Below are 19,529 nucleotides of genomic sequence, written 5' to 3' on the forward strand. Positions count from 1 at the left end.
TCATGAGAACAGATTTTCTCCTTAGAAATTCCTGTTACTGGCCAACCCATAAATACCATAAATACCAAACCATAAATACACCTATTTTGTCACTCTGAATTTAGCATCCATTCTTCCAAGCTGTGTTTGAACCAGTAAATCCCAAGTACACTTAAATTCAGAAGTCAGTCCATAAGGAAAAGTCTCATGGATAGGATTCTCTTGTAACTTTTGTGTTCAGTGTGGGAAAACCATGGGTGTTACGTATACTTGTCAGTAGATCTAAATTAATGCTTTCATAGTACTGAGTTATTGAAAAATGGCAGTGATTCATTATAAATAAATTCTGCTTTTTTATTACTGAACTGACAACATCCCCTTCCTCAAATATCATAAGGGAACTGGGTTTTTACTTGTATGTGGAAGGAGAGATGTCAGGCTATGTTCCTGTGGGTGCTCACACACTACACAACAGACACACAGAGATAGGGTGTGTGTGTGTGTGTGTGTGTGTGTGTGTGTGTGTGTGTACACATATATGTGGACCAGGATATTCTTCTCAGTCCTGCAAAAGTATGCATGCTGTTTTTATTCATTAGCACCTCCAAAGGACTAATTGCCATCAGGCATGTAGGTGGCAGTTCTGGCAGGGAGCAAGGAATGAAATAGGTTTGATGACAACCAATGATCTGCCAAAGGCTTGTCAGAAGGAGAACTCGATCTTGCTGTCACTCCCCCATCCATTTAAATTCAGACGCAGATGCTTCCAGGGGGTGTGCATCATCCATCCAAGTTGGCATTTGAAATGCAACACACACACACACATAACACACACACACACGCTATGCTGTAAATGCAGGATATTGCTGCTGCTGCTGCGGTTGCTGCTAAATATCTGGAGCAAAATGAATGCCTGCTGTTGCAGACGGAGCTGAGCAGCACACCATCTACTACAGGCCTTGATAAAACAGTGACACCCTGGGAGACCTCCTTGATCTATTGAACATATGACTCAGTGGTCCTTCAGCCGCTTGGTGCTTTGAGTTGGCTGGAGTTATCACCAAGATAATCCAAATATTTGTGTTCTATGTGGCAAAATTAGAACAAGAGTGGGTTGATGTGTGGTGCTTGTGGACATGGAAATATGTACGAGGCATCTCTGTTGTTGTTTGCTAAGGGATTTTGTGCCTTTCCCTATCAGTGGTTCTATACATCTACTTGAGGAGTGAACTTCTGTCAAGAGTAGCACTACAAGCATCGGGTTCTTAGGAAGTTTTAATATACAGTTGTACACTTGAGTCAACAAGGAAGCTTAGGAGACAATGCTAATCTGCAGTGAATTGGCCAACTCAATATATATTATGTAAGACATGTTTGGTGCCTTGCTCTGGCATCCTGAGTTGCATTACACTATTAAAATAGGTACATGGTTTTTATTATTAGTTGCCATTCTAGTCAGTGGTTGTAGTTGCAGTGGGGACATGATGCCGTTACAAACAAAAGGTGAGGGAAGAGGAATGGGGGAGGAGGTGGCTCTCAATAATTTATCTGTATTAAGCTGTGGCATGTGCTATATAAGAAACAGAGGCCCTTTGATTTATAGGATAGGTATAAGATAACTGCATCTGCATTTACACTAGCAAGGATTAAGTTACAAGTTCTATTAATCTTCATGCTTTGGGGCATAAACTGATTACCAGCTGGGGTCAGGAAGAGCTTTCTCCCAATGGCATAATATATCTCAATTAGGTATATTATGCAAGTTTCATATTTTCCTCTGAAGAATGCAGTTCTTTCTTCCTTAGAACGAGTGAATGAAATCTCTGGTGAAGAGAAGCTGCAGAGCAGTTCTTCTACCTCTGCTTCAACCCATATTTCTTGGTTATTTCTTGGGGCTGGAAAATTCCAGGTACCTAGTTGGCCATTCACCTGAAACCAGTGAGAACCTGTGAACCTCCAGATGTTGTTGAGTACTACAAGTCCTATTATCCCTGGTTTTTGGTCATGCTGACTGGGGCTGATGGAGTTTGGAGTCCAAGAGCATCAGGAGAGTCACATGTCCTCTACAACGGCTTAAACATTTGATGCTGTTATCTAGTAATTTTAAATGTTTTCAAAGCCCAGGTTATTGCTACTGATTACTACTGGATATTTCAAGGTGAATTAGGAGGTGCTTGCTCAAGCATAGCTTCTAAGCAATTTTGAGGGAAGAAAAACCAGTTTTAGTAAGATTTGCAAAATTTCTTAGTGGGTCTGGAGATTGCTATACATGGGATATGTGCAAAATTCCTTTCTTAGCCTTCTTTCTCCCGTTCATGATAGAATTTTACCCATGGTGCCCTGTCATTGTAAAGGCCAGTCATCTGAAGAATACACGAAACAGTGGAGGGGAGTGTTGGTATCTTGTTAATAGGCTTGACAAATAGTGTGAAAACAAATAAAAATGTATAAATACATTCAGTACGCTGTTGGCAAGCATGAAGGAATTAATTACAAATGAATTGTGATGTACTTTGAGCATTTTGCTAATTCAAATCCATGTGTGGATTGGGAAAATCCTTATTAAACTTTATGAGGTGCCCATGCCACAAACACCAGAAGTTACTTAAGTGAGGTGTTGAGTGTTGTCTGGAAAGTGTCAAATTGCCCTTCCCTCCCACTCAAGTCAACACAATACAGAGGAAAGGAAACCCTCAACCACTTGACAACTCAGTGGCCCAAACTGCTGAAAAGCCATTTATCTTCTACTAGAAACATCTGAACGTGGTAAATGCTGTCCCATCGCCACATAGGGAACCAGTGTGGTCAGTATTTGCCAGAAAGAAATGGACATCTTCATAGTAGAATAGATGAGGCCAAAAATGTCTACTGTCCTAAAGCTTTGAGATTAGAACCAGGTCCCATCAAGTTGATTTCATTATGCATGCAAGAGCAGAGTATGTAAGGGAGTGATGGGCAGCAGAGTCAGACCAGAGTCTGGTGATGCAGTGCCTCAGAATTCCACCTGACGACTGGAGCCTCTCTCTGATTGGCTACCAAGACCTGAGTCTCCTGTTTTAATTTTTGTGTTCTTTCAATGAGATTCTTTTCTTGCATATTGTAATTATAGACGTTTATATTTTAAAGTTTTAATTGGATTGTTTTATTGTGTATTTTAATTATAAAGGTTTACATTTTAATGTTTGTGTAAGTGGTTTTATGCTTACTGCTTACAGAGTACAAAGTGTAATAATAATAATAATAATAATAATAATAATAATAATAATAATATGCATAGGAAGTCATCTCACAGGGCTTCTTTTAGGGCTGGCTCCTACGACTCTTTTGTACTCAGGCACAAATTCATGTGTTTTATGAAGACACATAGGCAGACATGGTTCACCTTTGACATGTCGCTTGTGTATTTAGCGCTTGGGCACTGATACCCAAGTTCCAGAAGTTTGGAAGAATGAGGCCTGAGTGGACTTTGGGTGGAATTCAGCTAGCACCTTCGTGCCCACAGAAGAGCTTTTGACCCAGTGGATGCCTCTACTAATGGAACCAGAGGGGAGCAGATTTTTGCCAACTCCCTGCTGGATCAAATATCAGCACCAGAAAGTTGTGGGATGTTCCGGAACAGGGCCTGAGGGCACTGCGGGGGGTGGGGGGAGGGCAAACAACCAAATACAACCTCCTGTTGCATTAGCAGAAACGTTTGCTAAATTAAAAGCTCTTTCATGAGTGCCAGGTCAGCTTGGAGCCCAGTCCCTTCATGACAAGGCCCACACGGACATGTGGATTTGGGTTCTTATTTTCATAGACCCTCTCATCACTGCCAGTCAGCAGTCTACTATAAGAAAAAAGACCTCGGACAATGAGGATTTGTTTGTTTCTACAATCTAATACTGATTCATAGTGGGCAGAGACAGACCAAAATACATCACGGACAGTGAGCAATCTTCAAGCAGGTGAGAGTGACCATTAGAAATTCCCTTACATTATATTAACATGATGCATTTCCATTGGAAAACACCTTTAATTAACTATATTTCCCTTGTGGCTCTGCTACTGTTTCTCTTAATCTTTCAGCAGCATACCACTGGGCTGTTGAGAGAGAGAGGGAGAAAAAGCCTATTACTCAGCTCCGGTCCTGACAAAGGTAGTTGTGGGTGTGGACAGGTGGAGGCAGGTACAGTATAGACTTAGGTGTAGCCTCCACAGAGCCTTCTAGGTGAATGTGGTTTCCCTTCCTCAGCCCAGGAATGGATTGATTGTGCGCAGACTGGGTGGGAAAGGAATAATTATCCAGACGCTTACCACATGACTCAATAGACAATCAACCTCCATAGACAACCCGCTTCATATCAGGCACTGCACATTCTTGCGAGATGAGTCACGTTGACGTGATCTTAGGCACCCCAGCCCCAACCTGTTTTTAAATCTGCAAGAAAAATCCAAACACTGTTTATGCAGGAACATTGAAAAGGTAGTTCTACAGCACTGGGCAAACAGCAGCATAATCTTCCCTTATCAGATGTTCACTTTTTCAAAAGAGGAGAGAGAAAGAGAGAATTGTGCTAGCAGAGGATGTCTTCCTTCATGATCAGTTTGAATTCAGACAGTGTCCAATTTTTATTCATGCAATGGTTGTAAATTTACAAGATCATATTAGACACATCCCATCCCCCCCAGCCCCAGATGCCTTATTTTTAATTAGTAGCTGCAATCCAATACACAAATGAGCACAATGAACACATAGAGAGAGCTCAAAATTCTGAGATTGATGATTGATTGGGGTATTTTACTGTTATTGGTAAAACAAAGAAGTAGATGCCTCTAAACTTTGATGATTGCCCTTAAAAGGCATTGAGAGGTTTGTTTCTATATGTCCATCATTGTTCTGTGCCTACGGGTGCCCATGGGCATTTAATGCAACATGGTTGCACCTGGTGGTGGCAGCAGCAACCATCCTTTAGAAGACAGTAAGAGATAACACGGGACGCGGGTGGCGCTGTGGGTTAAACCTCAGCGCCTAGGACTTGCCGATCGCATGGTTGGCGGTTCGAATCCCCGCGGCGGGGTGCGCTCCCGTTGCTCGGTCCCAGCGCCTGCCAACCTAGCAGTTCGAAAGCACCCCTGGGTGCAAGTAGATAAATAGGGACCGCTTTCTAGCGGGAAGGTAAACGGCGTTTCCGTGTGTGGCTCTGGCGAGCCAGAGCAGCTTCGTCACACTGGCCACGTGACCCGGAAGTGTCTGCGGACAGCGCTGGCTTCCGGCCTATAGAGTGAGATGAGTGCACAACCCTAGAGTCTGGCAAGACTGGCCCATACGGGCAGGGGTACCTTTACCTTTTAAGAGATAACAAGTGGTCTGCTGCAACAACAGGACCTCTGTAGGGGACAAGTTTAGACACTGGCCTCCAAGATCAGAGTTGACTTATTTGGAGTTTGTCACATAGGGTAGGCTATCACCTTACCCTATTTGATTTTTTAACCAGCTATTTGAAAAGCATGTAGTCAGGCTTTTCCCTTCCCCATCATTTCACCCACCTGTATATTACTTAAGTTTCAAACATCAATAGAATGTTGAGTCTCATTTTGATTTGAGATGAGTATTCCCATACTGTTAATTCTGATTGTAGCTGCTTTCTTTCACAGATTAAGGGGTTGGATTCAAAATGGTGTCATGCATTTGTGCGCATGAGAGAGAGAGCCTTCAACAACCACCCACACTTTCATGAGGTACCTCAAGATTCCCCCCAAAAATATTTAATTGAACCTGATCATCTAATCATAGAACCAGATCCCTTTTACCATCTTCTAATCTCCAGCGGAAATGGAAGTTTCTGTTGATGAAGTAGTGTCGCTTTAAAGACTAAATTGAAAGTGAGTGAGATGAAACGGAGGAGGAGACGAGGTTTTCTAGGGACAGGCATTGAGAAAAATACAGGGGAAGCATAGGGGAAGGAAGAAAAAGGAGAGAAGGAATATGTGGGGCAGGTCAACTGAAGGAACATTGGCCAATCCCTCAACTTTTGGGTGTGTTCATACCAAGGTGTTGATTTATCCATTTATAAAGATGAAAAGTTTTTGACAATATGTACATCTGTCTGTGATTAGATAGTGAACAGTTTGAAGTTTGGAGGCACATTTCAAAGACGAGGCTGAGATATAGGTTCATTTGATTTGTGGAAGTGTTTTTGGAGATTGGTTTTGGAGTGAAAAGTTTGGCAAAATTCTTCTAGTAGTTGCCAAAGAAAAAATTGCTCACATTTTTCTTTTCATTGTTCGGTCAGATCAACTAGCTTGTAAAGAGCCCCAGAGGAAATGTGTTATATAAAAGTAAACTATAATTTATTAGTTGGTCTAGTCATCAAAACGGCGTTTGAAAGGCCATTTGGAGGCCATATGGTATAGTGGAAGTACAGAGTACTTATGGGTGGGTGAGTCATGTCAGTATTCCAAAATTTCTCAGTTCCTCCAGCAGAGACCTCACCAATTGGTAGCCTTAAGCATCTATTGATCCCGGGCTACATTATATTAATGCATTATATTTCCCATCTTTAAACACACTGTCTCAGACCTCACACAGTTTTATACAATAAATATGCTTCAGCAATAAAAGGAGTACATTGTAGATCTACTGCATGAGGGATGATATTTTTCTGCTTCAGAATGCAAGGATTTCCCTTTGCTCTGTTATGGTGACGATAAGCTTAAATCATCACTCAATGCTTTCTGCTTTCCCTCTTTTTCCATCACCTTCTCTGCTTCCTACAAGGAATGTTAGATCATTTGGTTACAGTTGCAGTACTAAACAATTCAAAAGAATCTTTGAGTGTCACTAGATTGAAAACCTTCAAAGGTGGGGCAAGATTTACAGACTAGCAGAACAAGGCAAATATTCATCTGTCAGGGCCGCCTCAGGTCCCAGCTCACAAGAGACCAACGCCAAGTCCACTTTATTTACAAAAGTCTTTATTGAAGTACATTGTTTGTTCCACAGCCGAGGCGCGCAGCCCCACGTCTGTTACGCTTAGACCGCTGAAGTCCCCTCTGAATCAGTCCTGCCTCTACACCAGTTTAAGAGGCTTGTGCTGGTCCACCTCTTCCTGTCCTTCCTTTTCCGCAGGGTCTTTCTGCCCCCCTGGGTTCCTTCCCTCCTGCTTTCCCCTGACGCTGAGTCCCCAGACGCCTGCTCCCCCCTCCTCCGTGCTTTGGGACCAGGCTCCTCCTCCGGGCTCTCCGCATTTCCGCGCGCCTCCACATTTGAACTTGGCGCGCGTTCGCTACCCCTGACCTTCCTCTTGACAGTTATACTACTCTCTGTACTACTCTCCGCCCCTTCCGGCAGGACGTCTTGCCCCGATCTCCTTCCCCTCTCTGCTTCCTGCTCTGCTCCGCCTGTCAAACTGGGAACTCCACCCTCTTCACTCCGTTCCGGCTGGGAAGCCTGCCCCGATCTCCCACTCCCACTCGGGGTTTTCCTGCTGCTCCCCTGCTCCTGACGAGTCCCCCCTGTGGCTCCCCTTGGCCTGACCAGGGGCGCCCCCTTTTGGGAATCCTCCGATTCACTCATGGAAGCCCTCAAGTCATTGTCATCCTCCTCCTCCTCGTTCCTGGATTCTTCCCCCTCGCTCTCAGTCTCCTCCCTCATCTGTGCCTCTCTCCCTGAACCCCTGACAGCATCCATCTAAAAGGTATGTCTGGCAGGCACATCAAGGGTGGGAGGCATAGTTTGAAGGCACAATCCTGCATTCAATAGGTACATGAGGAGGATTGCCTGGACATCCTCTGTGTCCTTCAGTGTCAGGGAGATATACTCATTTAAAATTGCTGTGCAATATTCAAAAACAGCAGTGCAACAGCACACAGCATTAGAAATTTGCTCTTATGTCTGATGCTTACAATTTTTTAAAGAAAAGTATTAGGATGTATAAATACTAATTTGGGGGGAAATTAAAATTGTCAGATGATAGTATTATTCTAAGCCTCATACTAATTATATGGGGCTTGGGAGCTGCACAACATATAAGGACTCTTCACCCCCTTACTTCTGCCAAAAGACTGATATTGATTCATTGGAAAGATAATACTATGGCCCCCTTTGACCAATATATCAATCATGACAGCCAGTGTTTTTCTCCCAGAAACAAAGGTGCCACTATTCACCGTGCTATTACAGTAAGTGACACACTTTTAAACAGTGTACTGCATACCCCTGAGTACCCCCAGAAAGAAGCACTGATGACAACTTTTGCAACCTATGAACGGATTGCTTTTAGACACAGATTGTGTATGGATAAATGTAATGATACTTGGAATGCATTTACAGAACCCAGGGGCAGAAGCATTTTACGAAGTGCTGCCTTAAGAAGGGTTGTTGCTGTTATTGACAGCTGTGCCACCTGTCCATCTTGTTTTGCAGAATCCCAGGTCTCTGTCCTGAAGGGAGGGAAGAGGAGGCAGGAGTAAAGAGGGAAAATTGTTGTTTCAGTTGCACATCCTTAGGCTTAGGTTTGGGCTGAGTAGAGCATGAGAACCAGAGGGTTGTGTGGTGTGCCAGAAAGCTTCATGGAAAGGAAGAGTTTAATAAAACCTTCATAGTATTAAACGAATATTTTCACAGCTCCCTGCTGGTTTACTCATAGGATTTTTTGTTATTGGCTGTTAGGGGTTGAGGTTCGTTATGACTTATGAATTATTAAAGCAATGTCCTCGTTTTCAAAGTTCATCACATGGTGGATGGAGAGAACAACGTTCTCTCCTCACGCTCTTCTAAGCTCAAGAGCTGCCAATTATAGCCCACCTCTTCCTGAACACTCATAAAATGAGCTGTCGTAGCATGAAAGTTCAGCCCTTTTCTCTCTCCCTCTCCTCTCAAACAAAATCTTCCTATGAGCTGTCCTGTCGCAGTCACCCTCGCTGGCATGTCTCACTCTGTCTGCCTGCCTCCAAAAAAAACCCCAGATAGCTAAGCTTCCAGCTAAGGTTTAACAGCATCATGATCAGCAGTGACTTGCTGCATCACAGGCTTCACAAGAAAAGCCCAAGTCCTTCAAACGCTTCAGATCATTGTTGTCTGTATATTAACAAAGAGTCCATCAATATGGCAGAGAGCAAGCGAGGGGGTGGATTTATAGATTTCAAGGATCTCATGAGGGATGCATCTCACTGAGGAAGGAGTGTGGCTCTGTGACAGTTTCAGCACAACTAGCACCACTGCCACCGCCACAATCTCCATCTCAGTGTGTCCTGGGGCACACCCAAAGACGTAGACCAGAGCCATGGTTTGCTCTTACGGCATCACAAAGTGCAGGTTAATTTTCTCTACATGAATGAATGGGATTTGCTCAGTAAGAACCAAGCCTGCTCTTATCCTTATTGTGCCATCGTAGGCTTTCTTCATGGACACTCAAGAATGAGTGTGGGAATCATGGTTAGAGGGCAATGGAATGTTAGGAACTGGCATAGATCCATGATAAATAGTTGTATATCTACTTCCTGCAATAAACTGAGATGCTGAAATAGCGACTTTCTTCAATTTCACTCTAGACACAGAACCCAGGATGACCCAGGCTGAAGGGATTGTAGAACTATGACCAGGGTCATAGGATGGATTCACAGTGATTAGATCACCAGGGGCAGGAAAGAAGTTTCTCTTTTCTCCCACCCTGGACCTTGGCGACCCTTCATTTTTATGCTTGGCGGTCCCTGCTGCAGGAAGAGCAAGAACTGCCCTCTTCTCTTGACACTAGGTGACCCAGCCCAGCAGAAAGGGATTCGTTGGGTGGGGTTGGAACAGTATGTCTCGCAGTCTATAGGAGTCCCTACAGTAAACATGATCTCTTCCACACACACTCTACCTGTGACAAAGATAGACATTTTGTTATTTTGCTGGCCAGTCTCGAAGTCAATATCTGTGTGGGTTCTGCACGGTTAAGGTTCCCCATGCATAATGCGTAGCACAGTGCTTTCCTAAAAATCACTACTATATGTCCTTTTGTGGTGAAGACCTCCTCATTGCCTGGTTGGGAGTGTTATCTCTCCATCTATCCACATATATCTTCAGCTGGCATTACCCTCAGGGCAGAGGTAATGGCTCAATAACCATTTGACTCTCAGGTTTCAGACAGAGAGTACATAGTCTGTTATCACTGGTGAGATATAAGGAGAAGATGCCAGGCAAGTCAATCCTTTTTAGGGAACAGGCCAAGGTTGCTTGCTTTATGGAGAGCTTCAGAATTACAGTGGCCTGTGTGTGTATAGAACTTTTCAGATGAGGGTTTTCAGCTAGGCAACTTGGAGTGTCAATGCCACCCCATTTCACTTGTATATTTTTGAAAGCAAGACACGCAAACCCTTTCCCGCTTGTGACTTATCTGCTACCCACATTTTGAAAACTCGGAATTGCAGACAGCAGCAGACATTGATACTGCACCTGTTGATTTAGCTGACAGACTGCAGGCTTATCTTATCTCTCTAAATGGAAGTTTGAACACTGAACTGTATGGTCACACTATACACAGGATCAAACTCGATGTGACATTAAACACCTCCGCATCTGTGGATTGGGATGGCAACTCAGCAGGACGGAGGTTTTACCTTTCCCCCATGCTGTTTTCCCTTCAAAAATCTCCCTCAGAGGCTTTCTGAGGCCCAACAGTTCAGATTTGAATGGTTTCCGCCTCCCTGTCAGGTTGGTTGTTATTTCAAACTCAATCCAGGATTTCTTAGTCAACCCTCCATAATATACAAGAGTTCTGGTATAACACTAAAGCTTCGGATCTCTACCTCACAGCCATACAGGTAAGAGGAGCCCATAATACTGAGACTTGTCGTGACTCGTTCTTGTAACCATGGTTTAGTGTTAAGTGAAAACTGGGCCCCTGACTCATTAACTTGCCCTAATTTGTTGGTAAAACACTTGGAGAGACATTTGAGGGGTGCTGTAGTGTGGCAGGAACCCCCACCCATCAATACAAAAGCCAAAAATGTCCTGTGTGGAAGTGAATAAGAATATCTTTCTCATTTAGTTTGTTTTCACAAACAGATAACACAAATAGTGCCTTAATTACTTGGGTACGAAAAAGAAACATGAATGACTGGAGATTTCATAAAAAGGCAGAAGAGATGTTTCCCCATTCTTTAACTCTCTTTGATGTTTCCTGAATTCCCTGGGGGTTTGCCATGTTTTGGGTCAAGAAAAACACACAAAAACAGCCAGTCTATTATTATTTTCTTTCTTAATGAAGTTTTCCCACTATATATCCCCTTTGCAGGCCACTGATTCTGGGCTGGTGAATTATGTCCTAGTTAAGGAAATGTGGATGAGAAGACAAAGCTCCTGAAATATGTTGGATATGGACTATGTTTTTGCTTTGGGTACTGCGGGAAATGCTCAGTTAACCTTGCCTCAGGACATTAATTAAACCGGTCATTAATTGCAGTAGCAGCAAATTTGTCAGGGGTCATTAAGCTGCCTGGATTTTTAGGGGGTCATACTTAGAAGAGAATACTGCTCTGTCAGATCCTTTTCTCTCTTCCTAGAGAAGAAACAACCTTAGCATAAATGAATGTAAAGGAGCTCAGTCCTCTTTATTGTCTTGGGCTTTGGGAGGTTCTGAAACATCAAAGAGTTCCTTGCATCAAAGAAGTGGCTACTGATGCGTTGTTAGTGCTGGTTTGGTAGGAAAGCTCTCTCTTTTTGGTATGTGTGTGTATGCCTGTGACGGGGAAAGCGCCTCACTAAAAATAGCTTTGAGAAACAATGATTTCATTCTTGAAGTTTCAAGTATGTTGTGACTTTGTATGGATGGGTATCTTAGTCTTAACCAGTGGAATGAAGAGAAGAATGCGTAGTCCATTTAAACCCAATATGGCCAGAAACACATGGGAAATATAGCAATTGCGAACAGAATTTGCATTCTAGATCCTAGAGGTAATGTATTTATTTGTTCAGCTTGATATTTAAGCACTGGGTGAGGCAATAATGTTTTACTGAAGCTGGCTAAGCAGAAAGATTAAAAAAGGAAACAAATATTCTGCTCTCTTGTAGTTAGGGCTGCCAGAGGACTTTGGCACCCTTCCTTCCTCGCAGTGAACCAGTCCTTGGAGAGGACCATAGACCTGTAGTTTGGTTCATAGATCTATGAATATTTCTGAGGGTTGGTTCATCCATTGTGCTTATGAGGTCTTTCTTTCTTTCTTTCTTTCTTTCTTTCTTTCTTTCTTTCTTTCTTTCTTTCTTTCTTTCTTGTTATTCCCCCCTGTTTTCACAGTGTAAAGTTATTGAAGACAGCTTCAAAGTATGGGACCTCTGCCACTTAAAAAATGGTGCAGGAAGCAATTGTATTTATAACAAAATGGCTGCCCCCATCAGTACAACATGGGATAAGGTGTGAGGATGGGGCAGACAGAAGGGTCCAGAATGCCTGAATCTGTTACCAGTGTCTTTTGTGCATCTTCTAAAGATACCCTCCTTGCATTATTTTTTAAAAAAATAACAACAAAAAAGAACCGAGGGGACTTCCCAGAGCAAGACACAATATGCACACCGATGCCAGCCAGAGAAAATAGCCCCCCCCCCCGACTTATGCAGCTCAGGACCCCATTGCCTCAAGTATGACTTCTCCCCACACAAACCAACCCAGTCTCCAAACCAACCCAGAGCACTGGAAATACAAAGATGCAAAACACACGCCAGTAAATTGAAAAATGACAACAATTAGGAAAACATAGAATAAATTCACAATTAGAAAAAAACCAGAACCAAAAATATCTAGAGCAGTGGTTCTCAAAGGGTGCGGCATGCCACATTGGTGTGGCAGAAGAGCATGGCAAGCGTGGCAGGAAGATTCAAGGACAATCAATATTATATTCTGGGAATGATTCATGTTCTTACATATGTAGCTGTTTTCAGAGAATCATAGAATCACAGAATCTTAGAGTTGGAAGGGACCCAACTGTCATCTAGTCCCACCCCCTGTTTTATACTGTGAGTGTCCCATGATCATATTATAGAGTGTTCTATGTTACAAATCAAGCACTGCCAGGAGTTGTTTAGGAGTTGTTTTCCAATGTATTTCTTATCAATTCAGTGTAGTGCAAGGAAATTTTTATTCTGAAAGTGAGGCCCAGAGAAAGAATTTTGAGAACCACTGATCTAAGGTTAATGGACAATAAAATTTCTGGTACTGGTATTGCTGTACTTTCAGGAGCCAGTTCAGAGGGAAGGGTAGATGACATCCACTTGACTCCCATGACCTTACACCAGAAGAGGCTGACAACAGCAAAAGGCCATAACAGGGAGGGCAATGGCGGCAAGTCTCTTCTCCAGCTTTCTAGAAGAACCAACTCATAGAACCATACAACCACAGCATTTTAGAGGTGGAAGGGCCCAAAGGGTCAACCATCTCAACAAGTCCAGTCTTGCTCTTCCAGTTGAAAGGAAAGGAAACTGGGATTCTCCTGTGCAACTCTGAGGAAGGGAGGCATGCAATTGTAATAAATATGAAAACATCACCACTCAGTATAGAATTAGAACCCACTGTTTTTCTTTCTACTTCTTCTTGTCTGCTGTTGCATTTGGATTTATTTGTGCTTTTTGGCTATTTTAATATCCTTGGGAGTTAAAGACAACATGTTATATCTTCAAAAAGAAACAACATAAAATATTTCTGACCACATTTTTCCCATGCCTTAGTATATTAATTTTTTGCTTACATAAGAAAATATCTTAAAATGAATAACTTGCAATCTGTGCAGGATGACTGATGATACAAATGCTAATTGTATTCCAGGTTTCCCATCACTGTGTTTGCAGAAAGCTAGTTTCCGCCAAAATAAAGAACGGGGCAGCATATGCATATATATATATATTCAGATCTTCTCACCAAATATATTAGCACATGCTTTATTAAACTAGGATGGGGGGATCAGCATTAAAATCTCAGATTTTACTGTTCTCTGGGGCAGGACTTTAGCAGCAGCACCAGTTGGAAGGGATTATCTCTTCCTGGGACTGGAAATGAAAAGGGGTGTGAAGAACATGTTGGCTAGAGCTTGCTGAGAGGGATGGAAAAGGAAGGGCATGCAAGCGCCCTGGTCAGCAGGGGGCAGCCACTGGCTGTGGCTTGGGAACCGATGGGGTGGGAGCAAACCCAAGGAGCACCATAAAGCTGATTGCAGAGGGAAAACGGGGCTTAGGGGTACAAACAGAGGATTTATTTGAATTCCCTTCTAGGCTGCCGATAAGGAGAAAATTCTCTCAAGGCACTTACAGTAAAAATAGAATACAATAAATAAAACCGTACAATGAAGCCCCAAAATAGTAAAAAGCAGAACAAATCAATTGCCAAAATCTACTACAGAAGAACAGAGCAACACAAGAAGAAATTGACAAAAAAAGCAGGGATTTCCTGAATGGAGGGATTGGCCCATGGGTAGGCAACCTAAGGCCCGGGGGCCGGATGTGGCCCAATCGCCTTCTCAATCCGGCCCGCAGACGGTCCAGGAAACAGTGTGATATTACATGAGTAGAATGTGTCCTTTTATTTAAAACGTATCTCTGGGTTATTTGTGGGGCATAGGAATTTGTTCATTTTCTTTTCTTTTTTTAATGATATTTATTAAAAGTTTAAAAATTACAGAAAAGAGAAAAAAGGACAACAATAAAGAAATTAACAGAACATACATTACAATACATAAAAAGAAAAACATAAAAAACAATACAACTATACAGCAAAAAGAAACAAAAACACTAACACACACATCCCATATTCCATATCTTTACCTTTCATTTACTTGTTTCATCAACCTCCTCACACCTCCCTTTTTTGTATTCTAATTCAATTTAGCTATTTCAGCAAGTCCTTTCCATCTTACTCAATTTTTGTTCTATAATTTACCTTAACCCAATCTGACCTTAAATTTACACTTTGACCCATTAGCAATCCATTGGAAGACACAGGATCTACCCACCAGGGAAGAATGGCAGATGAAGCTGATGGACTACATGGAACTGGTGGAAATGACTGGCAGAATCCGAGACCAGGGAGAAGAGTTGGTGGAAGAAGATTGGAAAAAATGTAAAGTATATTTACAAAAATATAGTAAAATTAGTGAATGCTAGAAGGAGGCTGAAATGAAGTTACATGGTTTTAGCAGAAATGTTATAAAGAATTAAGGAATTTGTTCATTTTCTTTCCAAAATATAGTCCGGCCCCCCACAAGATCTGAGGGACAGTGGACCAGCCCCCTGCTGAAAAACTTTGCTGACCCCTGGGACTCATTAGGCCTTTCAGAGTGCAGGTGGCAACATACAGATAGCTCAGTCTGTAGAGCAGGAGACTCTTGTGGGTTGGGGTTCGATCCCCATGTTGGGCGAACAATTTCTGCATTGCAGGGGGTTGGACTAGATGACCCTTGGGTCTAACTCTGCAGTTCTATGATTCTCCACTCCAGAGACCATGACGGAAAAGGCCCTTTCTCACATACATACCTGCCAGCAGATTTTTTGAAATGTTTATACATAGTTATTGGTTGTTGGACGTTTGAGTGGTCTACTGAAATGAGAACTGAGTGGCTGAGGTGATGTGGTGGGTACAGCCTGAGAGCGATTGGTGGTATTACCATATTGGCCCAAATATAAGACACCCTTTCCCCCCCAAATTCCAACCGTGAAAAGTTGAAGTGTGGCTTATATTCACGATCTTACAAAAATTATCCAGTATGCAGCCAGGAGTGTGGGGCAAACAGTGCCAAGAGAGCGGCAAAGCGGTGTCCGCCTCGCATGTAGTGCCCTGTCCTCTCCCCCAAGGCCGGGAAGGGAGAAAGTGAGGAAGGGAGCAGCTTATATTCGAGTATTGTCTTTTTTTTTCTCTCCCTCCCCCACCCCCATTTTTAAATGTGTGGCTTATATTCAGATGTGGCTTATATTCAGGCCAATACGGTACGAGGATGGTTTTGTGTTAATATGAATTCTACCCCCGCCAAAGTATTTTTATGAATGTTTTAACATTGACATAGACAACATAACACATAAAACAACATGTTTGTTCAATTGCATTAAGGATACATCCACTCCAGAAAGTTGTGTGAATTGTGTGGCAATTAATGAATTCTACAAATGGATGCTATACAGCAAAAAAAGGAGTCCTTTCTGCTGGTGCCTCTTGAGAGTCGAGCAAGGTTTATATAAATGATTTTGATAATTACGTACATTATTACATGGAATGGCTTTTTTTTAAACACTTTTTGAGATTTTCCACAATTATATGCTAGAATTGTGTTCCACTTTGATGGTATATCTTGATGTATTTTGAAGTTTTGCATGGAATTTGCTTTTGTGGTTTTTATTCATTTGCTTAGGTACATTGTTTTGATATATTTATTTGTTGTTTAACTATTTTTATTTATTAAATTTATATACCGTCCTTCATCCAAAGATCTCCGATCACAAGGTAAAAGCACAAACAAACCCCATAGAAACCCATTTAAAGGGTCGTAGAATATTAATCAGCCAAAGGCCTGGTTGAAGAGGAATGTTTTTCCCTGGTGCCTAAAGATGTAATGACGGCGCCAGGCAAACCTCCCTAAAGAGAGAGCATTCCACAAATGGGGAGCCACTGCAGAGAAGGCCTGTTCTCATGTTGCCACCTTCTGGACCTCATGTGGAGGAGACAGACCAAGAAGGGCCTCAGATGATAAACCCAGAGTCCACAGAGGCGGTCCTTGAAGTATTGTGGACCTGAGGTTATTTACATGTGCAGTTGCATTGTTTAGTATTGAATTTGGAATGGTAATGCATGCCGCTCTTGTCACTTCCACACTGTATTCCATTATTTGTATTATTATTACTATTATTTTAATGATTTCTGTTGGGCCATGTAAGCCACTTAGACATTTCTGTTGAGGTATCAAAGCAGTATACAAGTTAAATAAATAAAAGCATAAGTGCTCTTCTGATGGAATGTGATACTTATGTCATCTTATGTCATCCGGAGCTTTGGGCTGGGCTGTCACCAATATGCTGATGACACTCAGCTCTATCTGCTGATGGATGGCCACACCGACTCGGCCCCAAACACACTGACCAGATGCTTGGAAGCTGTGGCTGGATGGTTTCGTGGGAGCCGATTGAAACTAAATCCTTCGAAGACAGAGGTCCTATGGCTAGGTCGGGATGGCATGGGGATGAGGGACCAACTCCCTTCTCTTGCGGGGGCCCAATTAGTGCCATTGCCTTCCGTTAAGAGTTTGGGTGTAATCCTTGACGCCTCCCTTTCCATGGAGGCGCAAGTTACAGCAACAGCCAAGGCAACATTTTCCCACCTTCGCCGCATCAAGCAGTTGCTCCCTTACCTTTCCCACCCCAATCTGGCCACAGTGATCCATGCGGCGGTCACCTCCAGGCTTGACTACTGTCATTCGCTCTACGCAGGGCTGCCCTTGAAGCTGTCCCAGAAACTCCAGCAGGTGCAGAATGCTGCAGCAAGGCTCCTCACGGGGTCCCTGCCATGGGAGCATAGTCACCCAGTGCTTTTCAAGCTGCACTGGCTCCCGGTGGAGTACAGGGTCAGGTTCAAGGTGCTGGTTTTGACCTTTAAAGCCCTTCACGGCCTAGGACCCTCGTACCTACGGGACTGCCTCTCCCGGTATGCCCCACGGAGAGCCTCAAGGTCCATAAATAGCAACACCCTAGTGGTCCCGGGCCCTAAGGAAGTTAGATTGGCTTCAACCAGAGCCAGGGCCTTTTCAACACTGGCCCCGGCCTGGTGGAACGCTCTGCCTCATGAGACCAGGGCCCTGCAGGATCTGATTTCTTTCCACAGGGCCTGTAAGACAGACTTGTTCCGCCTGGCCTTTGGCTTGGAGCCAATTTGATTCCCTCCCTCTCTTTCTTTTTTCCTTTCCTTCTCCTCCTGCGATGAGGCTACATTTTAATATTTTAATGTTTCAATATTTTAATGTTGTATTTTATTTTTGTTTTTAAGTTGTAATCTTTCAACTTGTTTTTATTATTCCTTGTAAGCCGCTCTGAGCCCAGCCTTGGCTGGGGAGGGTGGGGTATAAATTATTATTATTATTATTATTATTATTATTATTATTATTATTATTATTATTATTGACTACGCCTAAGCAACTTCTTCATTTCAGTACTCATTGTATTGTTTGGTTGGAATGGTAAAGTCAATGCATGAGATGAGCCTTCCTTAGTCAGGAGGGCCTGTCTTCCTCTTCTCCGACTCCCAGAGTGTGTCTGATTAGACTTGGAGTCAGAGACTGGACTCTTCTGTTAATTGGATTTGTCATACATCTGCGGAAACTTGACTGAGGGAGGTCTAAGTATGGCAAGAAATTCCCAGTTTAAACAGTGCTAAACAGTAAAGAATTTCCTTTTTACATAGCAAAGTGACCAACTCTCAGGAAATAGATAAGGAATCTTACTCCACCATATCTAGAAATAACCATGTTCTTTCCCAGTTAAGGAATTCTGTGACTCGGTCTGAGAGAAATCCGCAGGAAACCAGAGTGCACACAATTCGCAAGGATGATACGAAGTCTTGGCAGTGAGTCCTGGAAGACCTGCTCCTGCCTTGCAGGTCTTTTCCACCTGGCCTGAGAGAGGACAGTCCTGACTGACTCCAGCTACAAAAGCTGAGGCTGCTGAACAGACTCCTGGGCTGGGGTGTTGTTTGGCAGGGCCGCTAATGTTGTTGCTAATGATTTCTTTTAGATTTTGTTGTGGAAATGGTTCAGATTGATTTTGTATTTTTATATGTTTTATTTATTGTACATTACTACTTTTTATATTGTAGTTATCATGTTGTAAGCTGCCTTGAGCATGGTTTGAACTGTGGAAAAGATCAATTAAGCTGAATATAACTGAATACAGTGGTACCTCGGGTTACATACACTTCAGGTTACAGACTCCACTAACCCAGAAATAGTACCTTGGGTTAAGAACTTTGCTTCAGGATGAGAACAGAAATCGTGTGGCGGCAGCGGGAGGCCCCATTAGCTAAAGTGGTGCTTCAGGTTAAGAACAGTTTCAGGTTAAGAACAGACCTCCAGAACGAATTAAGTACTTAACCTGAGGTACCACTGTATAATTGTGTCTGTTATAGGATATGGAGCCAAATTTCCCTGTACCAGTATGCAATGTTAAACTGAGCAGATTTTTTTTTAAAAAACCCAATTTTAATGTATGCTTTCTTCACCTTCAAGATTGTAGCAAACCAGAGACTGAACATATACGAAATTAACAGGCTAGAAAACTAGGGAGCTGCCTTATACTGTGTTAGATCACTTCTACACCTGGGCCAGGATCGTCAGCTCTGGTTGGCAGTGGCCCACTGGGACTTCAAGCAAGACTCCTTCCCACCCTACCTGGAGATGCTGGGGCAAAACAGATGTTCTACCACTAAGTTATGGTTCTAAAGCTAGTTGAGCTGTGTGTGAAACAAAGAGCTGAGAAGAGGGGAAAAATCAACAAAACTTGATTGACAAAGATATTCAAGCTTGCCCAGGTTACAGGGCATGCAGGCATTCTTCCAGGGTAAAATGGA

Source organism: Podarcis muralis, chromosome 12 (genome assembly GCF_964188315.1).
Source record: "Podarcis muralis chromosome 12, rPodMur119.hap1.1, whole genome shotgun sequence".
Taxonomy (NCBI): Eukaryota; Metazoa; Chordata; class Lepidosauria; order Squamata; family Lacertidae; genus Podarcis; species Podarcis muralis.